This window comes from Dendropsophus ebraccatus, chromosome 11 (genome assembly GCF_027789765.1).
Source record: "Dendropsophus ebraccatus isolate aDenEbr1 chromosome 11, aDenEbr1.pat, whole genome shotgun sequence".
In the NCBI taxonomy this organism is placed as follows: domain Eukaryota; kingdom Metazoa; phylum Chordata; class Amphibia; order Anura; family Hylidae; genus Dendropsophus; species Dendropsophus ebraccatus.
In genome coordinates this window covers 17632094-17643299 of record NC_091464.1, presented here as the reverse complement: position 1 = coordinate 17643299, position 11206 = coordinate 17632094, and the positions used below count along the sequence as shown (strand labels likewise).

General features: G+C 44.8%; 1 long non-coding RNA gene across 1 annotated transcript; it reads right to left on the bottom strand.

The window, feature by feature from the left end:
• Positions 1-4129: 4129 nt before the first annotated feature.
• On the bottom strand, positions 4130-10947 carry LOC138767297 (uncharacterized). The gene is made up of 3 exons (XR_011358784.1): positions 10826-10947; positions 9630-9710; positions 4130-4348 (listed from the first exon to the last, which is right to left on the bottom strand). It is a non-coding gene; the product is annotated as an uncharacterized lncRNA (long non-coding RNA).
• Between the last annotated feature and the right edge of the window lie 259 nt (positions 10948-11206).

Genomic DNA, 11206 nt, shown 5'->3' with positions numbered 1-11206 from the left:
GTCTCCCTCTCCCCCCTCCCTTATAGATGGTCCCCCTCTCCCCCCTCCCTTTATGGATGATCCCCCTCTTTCCCCCCCTTTATAGATGATCCCCCTCTTTCCCCCGTTATAGATGGTCCCCCCTCTCTTTATAGATGGTCCCCCTCTCCCCCTCCCTTATTGATGGTCCCCCTCTGCCCCCCCTTATAGATGGTTTCCCCCTCCCCCCTCCCTTTATAGATGGTCCCCCTCTCCCCCCTCCCTTTATAGATGGTCCCCTTCTCCCCCCTTATAGATGGTCCCCCTCTTTCCCCCCTTTATAGAAGGTCCCCCTCTTTCCCCCGTTATAGATGGTCCCCCTCTCCCCCCTCCCTTATAGATGGTCCCCCTCTTTCCCCACCCCCTTATAGATGGTCCCCCTCTCCCCCCCCTCCCTTATAGATGGTCCCCCTCTCCCCCCTCCCTTATAGATGGTCCCCCTTTCCCCCTTATAGATGGTCCCCCTCTTTCCCCTCCCTTATAGATGGCCCCCTCTACCCCCCCCTTATAGATGGTCCCCCTCTCCCCCCTCCCTTTATAGATGGTCCCCCTCTCCCCCCCTCCCTTATAGATGGTCCCCCTCTCCCCCCTCCCTTATAGGTGGTCCCCCTCTCCCCCTCCCTTTATAGATGGTCTCCCTTTCCCCCCTCCCTTATAGATGGCCCCCCTCTCCCCCCCTCCCTTATAGATGGCCCCCCCTCTTCCCCCCTCTTATAGATGGTCCCCCTCTCCCCCCTCCCTTTATAGATGGTCCCCCTCTCCCCCCTCCCTTATAGATGGTCCCCCTCTTCCCCCTCCCTTTATAGATGGTCCCCCTCTCCCCCCTCCCTTTATAGATGGTCCCCCTCTCCCCCCTCCCGTTATAGATGGTCCCCCTCTCCCCCCTCCCTTTATAGATGGTCCCCCTCTCCCCCCTCCCTTTATAGATGGTCCCCCTCTCCCCCCCTCCCTTATAGATGGTCCCCCTCTTTCCCCCTTTATAGATGGCTCCCCCCTCTCCCCCCCTCCCTTATAGATGGTCCCCCTCTCCCCCCTCCCTTATAGATGGTCCCCCTCTCCCCCCCTCCCTTATAGATGGTCCCCCTCTCCCCCCTCCCTTATAGATGGTCCCCCCCTCCCCCCTCCCTTATAGATGGTCCCCCTCTCCCCCCCTCCCTTTATAGATGGTCCCCCTCTCCCCCCTCCCTTTATAGATGGTCCCCCTCTCCCCCCTCCCTTTATAGATGGTCCCCCTCTCCCCCCTCCCTTATAGATGGTCCCCCTCTTTCCCCCCCTTTATAGATGGTCCCCCCCTCTTTCCCCCCTTTATAGATGGTCCCCCCAGTCAGTAAGTAACACAAAAATAACAAAATACAACTCACCTACCCTGCGTTCCCCCGTCGATCCTCTCTCCTTCTGCAGTCTCCGGCTGATGCGCGGCTGCCGGGGGTGTCCTGTCCTCTCCCCGGCAGCGCGCACATCACACAGCTCCTAGTGCCGCCTGGGCCCTTACTTCCGGTACGTGCGCTCCCAGTACCGGAAGTCAGGGCCCCAGGCGGCACTAGGAGCTGTGTGATGCGCGCGCTGCTGGGGAGAGGACAGGACACCCCCGGCAGCCGCGCATCAGCCGGAGGCAACAAGAGACTCTTGTGACCACAGGCGAAACAATGCTTGCGGTCACAAGAGTGCATTATAATGTGGGCGGCGTGGCATGGGCCCCCCCGGAGCCTCGGGCCCCGGGCGGCCGACCAAACCGCCCACATTATAATCCGCCACTGATGCTATGGCTGCAGCAGGCTGTGTGTGTGTGTATGTGCTATGGCGTGCCTTCACACCCACAGTGACCCCTCTATATCACTACGTGTGACTTCTCTATATTACTGTGTGTGACCCCTCTATATTACTATGGTTGACCTCTATATTACAGGTATCTGGCATTGTTAGCAGTGTTTCTGTGTGTATGGTGAATATTTAGTTAGAAACATAGAAGATTGTCAGCAGGAAAAGACCACCTGCTCCATCTAGTCTAGTTGTGAGTTGTTCTGGACATGGAGGCTGGAGACTGGCTGCAACCACTGCACACACAGGAGAAGCTGCTTTATATCTTTCCTCATTCCCTCAGAAGTCGCCCCAGGATCATGTAGGACATTAGGGAGAAGCTGCTGAGCCTGTGTGATAAATAACTCCCCTGGTATATGACCGGCCATTTATGAAGGAGCAGGAGTCCGAGTCAGTCTGCGGCTTACCGACTCCACAGCCCTGCCTGTTTCACAGGACAGTGAGATTGGACATGGCTGCACTAAGAAAGATAGCAACCCTGTAGACTGGCAGCAGATGACAACAGTTAATGGTCAGACTAGTTTTTGGAGTCTGTGTGTGGTGCTTTATGGTGTATGGCACCTGTTACACAGGACAATGAGCAGAGAGGTTATATGCAGCTATACTACAAATCACAGCAATACAATGTACAACAGCAGCAGCAGTCTGTATGCACCACCTGCTGTCCCCTATGTGTCAGCAGTCGATCACAACAGTGTGCAGCTTAGATTGTGGTAGCTGCACTGCAAGTCCTAGCCAGCGGTCCGGGGTACTCCAAAAAAAAATGAAAATTTTAAGCCCTTACAAGGGCTGTTGGGTTCTTTGTCTAGTATCCCTGCCTACAGAAATGCTTATTCCCTCCCTAACGCTTTCCCTGACAATCAGCGGCTCTTTCCCTATGCTCATCCAGCATGCATGTGAGGCGAGCACCGCTGGTGCAGATTCTTATATGCCCAGGTCATCTGATCTGGTCAGTCAATCGCTGCTATTGACATGTAGGGTTCCCACGTGATGCTATGAGCCCCCAAAGACTCTCCTGCATGATGAATGGCTGAAAAAAAGCCGCCAAACATGCAGGAAGAGGAAGATGCCATTGTCTCGAGTATCACAAGATGCTCGTCTGAAATATTAAAGTACCATCGAGTACCCTAATACTCGAACGAGTACCAAGCTCGCTCTTCTCTACTTATAGGATATGCAGAACCTGTATACAGCTGTCTCTACCTCTATATGGTGACTGATTAGGAAGAATATTGGTCTCTATATAGTGGATTTTATTCAGTCACAGTATAGTGGTATTATCCAATCAGTGTATGGTGAGGGTAGTGGTCATAGTATGGCAGTATTTTTTGTCCTGTATATGTGGTATTATTACTAATATTTTGTTTATATAGTGAACTTTATTCAATGGCTGTATAGAGCACAGGTGTTAAACTGCGGCCCTCCATCCCAGCTGTTACAAAACTACAGTTACCATCATGCCTAAACAGCTAAAGCTTTGTCTGTCCAAGCTTGATGGGAATTGTAGTCTTGAAACAGCTGATGCTGGGAGTTTGACACCCCTGGTATAGTGGTATTGGTCATTATGTTGTCATAATGGTAATAGTCATAGTGTTGAAGTATTGTTCGTATAATTGTCTTAAGTTAACATTATGTATATATATATATATATATATATATATATATATATATATATATATATAATGTGTATATATAATACATCCTAAAATTTGCTGTAGCATTGCATAGTGTATGTACCCCATGCTCGGCCCATCAGATATGGTGTAGTCCTCATGCTGTCCAATAGATATTAGACAGATAGATATGTGATAAAGATATAGATGGATAATAAAGTTATAGATAGGTACATAGATAGATGATAAAGTTATAAATAGGTGTGACATTTCAGAATATTTAACATGATCTATTTTCAAGCAGTGGTCTGAAACATGTCTGATGGGTAAATAAATTCACTACTTTATTTTTTCAGTACATTTTGGAGTGTTGCAGCTTTTTTTGTTTTCTAGGCAGCTACTGTATGTTTTTCCATTCCCGGATAACCCCTTTTTTTACACAGTTATATATGTGAACTGTAGAAAGTCTTTTACACTGTTCTCAATCCCTATTTATTATAAGTAATATAGCAGAATATACCCTTTATTATTATTATTTGGAAAGCATTGTGGTCTGTGGTGGTTCCCTATAGGTAACAATTGGTTGGGAGCCTACTGAGACTTACTCGCCCCCCTTAGGCTGAACTCCTAGCTATGCCCCTGCCTGGAATATATTGATCTTACATAAAAAAGACAGACCATTATATCAGGTAAATATGCTTTATTTTATATATGGCACAACTAATAATAATTGTTCTCCTTAGAGATAAAACATTGTGCTTTTTTAAATACCAACAAGACCTTTTACAGTGTCCAGTACACCGCTAACTAAACCTCTCTTTTCTTCATTTTCTTCCTCTTCCTCCTCTTCCTCTTCTTCCTCTTCCTCCTCACTTTCATTTTCCTCTTCCTCTCTTCTCCTGTGTTAAAAGGCAATATATATATATTTAATGAAACATTACGGTAATTGTTTCTACATTATCAATAAAACTAGAGATGAGCGAACCTGGAGCATGGTCGAGTCGATCCGAACCTGAACTTTCGGCATTTGATTAGTGGTGGCTGCTGAAGTTGGATAAAGCCCTAAGGCTATGTGGAGATCATGGATATAGTCATTGGCTGTATCCATGTTTTCCAGACAACCTTAAAGCTTTATCCAAGTTCAGCAGTCACCACATTTATTAAAATGGCGATCGTTCGGGTTCAGAGAGACTCGAACCTGAACCAGGTTCGCTCATCTCTAAATAAAACCAATTTGTTTTCTATTCACTTGAAAAAAAACAAAACAAATAAAAAAAAAAGAAAAGAAGAGTTGTCCACGATTAAATAGTGTATAAACATTGTGCTATTTTTTGGATATAATTTTGAACGATTCCTTTAGGCTTTGTTCACACTGCCAGAAAATCCTGGAAAAATGCTAATAAAAACTCCATGGCATGTTTTATTGTTTTTTTTAAACGCCAGCGGCCAGATATTAGTTGAAGGTTAATGAACGTTTATGATCTGCCTTGCACACATGGCCTTTTTTCAGGGTGGCATTTTTCTCTCCTCTCTGGTGGTATTGAGGCTCTTTGGTAGTTTTTACAAACCACAGCATGCTAAGGGTTCGGCTTTTTTTTGCTTAACTGTGGCCTTTTTCTGACCGTAGACTTCAGTGGGATTTTTCTGGTTGTCTCAAATACGGCATTGCTGTGCGTACGGTCTTCTTTTCTGGTGTTTTTTCACTTTTTGTGCTCCAGCAACTAGGTCATGTGATGGCAGAGGGAAAAAAGCACACAAAAACGCCTAAACCACAAAAAGTAAAAATATCACCTGAAAAAAACACAATTTCATGGGAAAAAAGTGCGTTGGCAGTTTTTCTGCCAGTTTCTTTTTTTTTGGGCCGGAATAGCTCCAGACAAAAAGTGTGTTAGGGCACCCCAAGGCTGTGTTCATGTATGGCATTTTGACACATTTTTACAGCGATTCTCCCACTATTTTCCCTTTAATTGCGCAATTGCGGTGAAATAGGATAAAAATTGTGCCAGAAACACAACGAAATGGAGTGTGAACTCATCCCAGCTCATCCATAGCAATCAATCAGACTTAAAGTAAACACGTCACCTGGAAACTGAGTACCAGAGTTCTGACAGTGTTACATAGTCCATATTTACACATAAAAAATACCACATGTAAACTCAATAGTATGAAAAAGGTCGGATCACTAGAACAGGCAGGGAGAGAACAGCGCAGCTGAGACTTACGTTGAAGTCTGTTTCGGTCACATGTCACAGAGGAAGGAGAGAAGACATTTAGCGCACACTTCTCCCTACTCATTCTAGTGACTATCTGCTAACGTGCCATTCCCACAGGTCAGCATAGACAGTATAGACTCATTACAGCCAAAGTGCTCAAAACGCTGACAGCAGGACAGAGTGGGCATATACAGTGGTCCGCCAACATACGATATTAATTGGTTCCAGGACGACCATTGTATGTTGAAATCATTGTATGTTGAGACCAAAATTCACGCTCATCTGGTGCCCAGAGGAGCAACTCATTGTGGCACAGGTAAAGAGCAGGGCAGGATATGTACTGTAAAGATTGACTACTAGAAAGCCAATCACTGTCTGCTCTTCACTATTACTGGGGCTTTACCAGTAAAATGGCCACATTCATTGGTCGATCATCTGGTCATTCACATGTGCCGCAGATCCTGACAGTCTATAGCATTGTATGATGAGTCTGGTCTAAGGTTACGGTGGTCCACAAAAGAACATTGTATGTTGAAAATATTGTATCTTGAGGCCATTGTAAGTTGAGGGATCAGTGTATATATACCCAATAGGCACATTACATATATACACCTACACACAATAGGCACATTACATAGTTATATAAACATACACACACACACACACAATAGGCACATTACATATATACACCTACACACAATAGGCACATTACATATATACACCTACACACAATAGGCACATTACTTAGTTATATAAACACACACACACAATAGGCACATTACATAGTTATATAAACACACACACACACAATAGGCACATTACATAGTTATATAAACACACACACACAATAGGCACATTACATAGTTATATAAACACACACACAATAGGCACATTACATAGATACACTGTACACGCAACATACACATTCAGACTTTACACGGATACACACATGCACATTACATATATACATCAACAGTACTTACACACAGATATACACATTAAACACCACACACACACCTCTATCTATCTATCTATCTATCTATCTATCTATCTATCTATACACAAAAATAGGCACACTACATAGAAAAGATACAGTTATACGCATATACAAACACACACATAGGTACATTGCATAGATATACACATGCACATATATTTACACATACAAATAGGCACACTACATACAGTAGATACACACATTTACATAAATACATACATACATACAAATGGGCACACTTCATACATTAGATACACACATATGGACATACATACATACATACATACACACACAAATAGGCACACTACATACAGTAGTTACACGCACACACACACACACACGCACACACACACTCTCACTTTTTATGTAGGGACGCTCCAGGGTTGCTGAGGTTGTTTGCAGTACCTCCTCCAGCTGGCAGAGGGGAGCAAGAAACAGCCTAAGCTCAAAGTGAGGAGATGGGACCCTGGGTAGTGGGGAGGGGGCCCCTGCGTCTCTACACCTTCCTGTCTGTCATAATTACTGTCTCTATATACTGTATTAAGCTGTGGTTTTCCAGCTAACCATATAGAGGCTGTTACTGGAATGACAGGCAGCAGTATACTGAGTGGCCGGGCACCAGAACTTCTTAACTGGGAGGCCTGCCCTGCCTGGCTCCCTGATGCCCTGAGCACCGTAGCATTTGCTATGGCTGCTACAGTGGTAGTCATGCCCTTGCAGTGTCCCTCAAAGGGTGTCCACTGCTCCTTTCTAGCAAGTACAGGTCGGTACTGTGTCTATGTATATGCTCAGATACTTAAAACTGTAGAATGCTACTGCCACCACTTGGTGTCACTGTTCCTTAGAACACTATTGAGGTTCAGCTGCAGGGGAAGTAACGTATGGGTTAAAGGGGTTGTCCAACGAAAATCTTTTTCTTTCATATCAACTAGTGTCAGAAAGTTATATAGACTTGTAATTTATTTCTATTAAAAAATCTCAAGTATTGCCATACTTATTAGCTGCTGTATGTCCTGCAGGAAATGTTTTATTTTCAGTCTGACACAGTGCTCTCTGCTGAGACAGGAACTATCCAGAGAAGGAGAGGTTTTCTGTGGGAATCCCTATAGAAATCCTCTCCTGTTCTGGATAGTTTCTGTCTCGGACAGTGATGTCAGCAGAGAGCACTGTGTAACCAGTGAGTTACTATACAAAAGAGTTCCACAACTAGCCATGTCTGGCTAAAACCCCCTTAGCGAGGTGAAAGAGATAGGGGATCATCCACACACAAGGGGCTAACGGAGGTGTTTACAGGAGGTTTTGACAGTTAAGTCAAGTCAAGCCAGCAGTTAGCTAAGTGCAACTTTCAAGCCGCGACTCTGCTGCCAGCACTAACATACCTAAGGGGACACCCTGACGGCTAGCTTACCCCGGCCTGTGTTCCTGTGTGTAACTCTGTGTCCACAATATAGAAAAGGCGGACGTTCATCCCCGTAGACTCAGCTACTGTTTAACACCATTCCCAAGGTGCGCCCGCCTGCAGCAGTCATTCTCTATGGGCGTCGGACCCATCTCTGGTGAGTGCGCGCACGGCTTCCAACAGGGATTTCTCGGCAGCGGGACGGGGTCCGGGACTCCGAGGAAGGGGTAAGTACCTCTGATATACCTAACAGCGTCTATCTGCAACTAATCCTCAACAATCTATCCAAGTATATACGCAAAGTCACCCCGTCCAAGGGATCCCAGTCAGCACAATGGTTATCTTCTGTACCGGTGGCATTTGTATGTGAAGAGACTGCATAACTCGTATTGCACTACAAAGTAACTCAGCAACACCTGCACTACCTACATCTGTACTACGAAACCAAGAAGCCATGGCAGTGTATCCAGGGATCGGCTAAATACCACTGTTGGCCACTGTGACAAGTGCCTTGTTTGGTACTACAACACCTAGCCCAGCCACCTAAGATTGCTGAAATCTATCGGCACTTTACTGCAGCATAAGGCTATGTTCACACTACGTAAAAGTACGGCCGTACTTTTTGTGGAGCGCAACATAACCTTACCTGATATGGGATCCCAGCCGGAGCGTATACACATCGTATATGCTCTGGCCAGGATCCCATGCGGGGCCGCAAATAACTGACATGTCAGTTTTCTGCGGCCGGAATTCAGTGAATTCCGCAGAAAGACCTGTCAGTTCACACAGTGAAGCGAGCGGCAAAGGCCGCTCGCTTCACTGTGCGCTATGGGAAGCTCTGATGCGGGCGCACGCTGATGCGCCCGCAACAGAGCTCTGCGGCCGGACGGATCATTTGGCCGGTACTTAAGTACCGGCCGCGATGATCCAGGCACAGACCGGCCGTTCTGTGACCCGGCCGGGGTCACGGAACGGACGGTCTGATACGTTGTGTGAACATAGCCTAAATCAGCATTTGTTGAGCACATTGCAGTCATTGAAAGCTAAATGACAGGTAACATGTATATCCTTTCTCCAAGAATTATGAACGGCTATGTTTTAACAATGTCTTTTTTACATGAAAAATGTCCGTCTTTTGATGAAGACAGACTTTTTTTTAATGATCATGATCATTTAAAACATCCGTCTTTTTTCTTGTAAAAAAGCCGTTGTGGGAACAAAGCCTTATGCTGTAAGCAATTTGGTACTGCATTTCCAAGGTTTACTTTAAAGTTTATCCATCATGCAGATGCAAGTGCAGCTGCCGGCAGAGGTTCAGGTTGCTGTGGAAATCTGCTAAGTGTCTGTGAGTTCTTTGTGCAAGCCCCATTCTTCTTATTAGGGCTTGTGCACTACAAAAAAAAAAACGTCCCAAAACAGCCAAATTTTAGGGCTTAAAACATGTTTTAAATGCATTTTCATATAATTGTTATTTGTTAGTGCAGCCCGGGCCACATCGTAATACACCCTCCCGGTCCAAACTACCTCTTTATTTCATTGTTTCAATAATAATATAGTAATACAGCACTTACTCTTTTTCACAGATGGAAAGGGAAACCAATCCGAGAAGTAGTACAAGCAAAAGGGATTTCTTCAAGAAAGCCATGACTGGTCTGTAAAAAAAAAAAAATCTATATATATACATATTGATCATTCAAAAATGTCACCTCTTGTTTCTCTTTAAAATCGGTGTAAAACATTTTGTTTATTAGTGTTGAGCATTGTTGTCATTGAGTCATTAGGTATTGATCATCCGGCAAAAGTCCTTGAGATTTGTATGCAAAGAGACCATGGACATACACGATAACAGGTTAACCCCTTAACAACACGGGGCGTACATTTACATCCCCGCAGCCTGGGCGTAAATGTACGTCCCGCCGGGGTGCTGGGCTATGAAGCGAACTGTCAGCAGCCAGGCCCTCACCCTCAATGGCGGGCTGCCATAGCGGCATCTAAGTGTAAGTGACAGAGCATCACCTGTCACTTAGGCTGGGTTCACTCTATGTTTTTGCAATCTTTTTTTTTTCAAGTATGGAAAAAACGGATGCATGTGTGCGTATCCGTTTTGTTCCATTTTTTCCATTGTTTTTGTTTCCGTTTTTTTTTAAACGTACACAAAAACGTAGTCAAACTTATTTTTGTGTCCGTTAAAAAAAATGGATCCGTTTTGATCTTTTTTTTATAATGGAATTTAATGGAAAAACGGATCAAAATGGATCCACACACATGAATCCGTTTTTTCCATCCGTTTTTTGCAAAAAAAAGGGCTGGGAAAAAAAAAATGAATTGCAAAAACGTAGTATAAACCCAGCCTAACCGATTAGGACCCCCGCAGTGTGTCTGCAGGGGTCCCGATTGCACGGCCTGACTGCCGGAGGTCCCTTACCTTCCTCCGTGTAGTCAGGATGGGTAAATCTTAGAAAGGCAGGAGGGGGTCATATACCACCTGTAGATCAGCTTATGCGTTGCTTCAATATGATTGGCACAACGAGAGTATGTGTGGCTATAAGTATAAATACCAGACCATAGGACGTCCGTAAAGGACTTCTTAAGGTCCGTTTTATTATGAAATTGTTTACTAGAAAATATATTATTAGATCTTTACATTTTTCTATTATGTAGCATAACTGTACAGGATTTACTCCTTAATTTTTAAAAAATTGTGCTTAAATAAGATGCAATATACATAAACTACAGAAAACTATGAAGCAGTATTAGTAATACATACCGTGTGTTACAGAACGCGCTGAGTACAGGAGGAAGGATCACCACAGAAGGAAGGATCACCACAGAAGGAAGGATCACCACAGAAGGAAGGATCACCACAGAATGGGTTGCTTTTTGCTATGCCCAAGCTGGTTAATATACCCGTAACTTAGGGGGTGGGGGTCATCACTTGACATTCTGTTTATTGTTCTCATGCCCAGGTATTGTGGGTCCCATGATTTAGTATATATCATGCAGTATATCACATTTTTGCAAATATTCTTCTGTATTGACATTCCCAGGAGAGATCAAGCCTCCCTGCTGCCCAAGGCAACTATACAGAGGTGTGTGTGTCTGTGTGTGTGCATATACTGATGGTCACATAGGCTATTATGTGAAACCT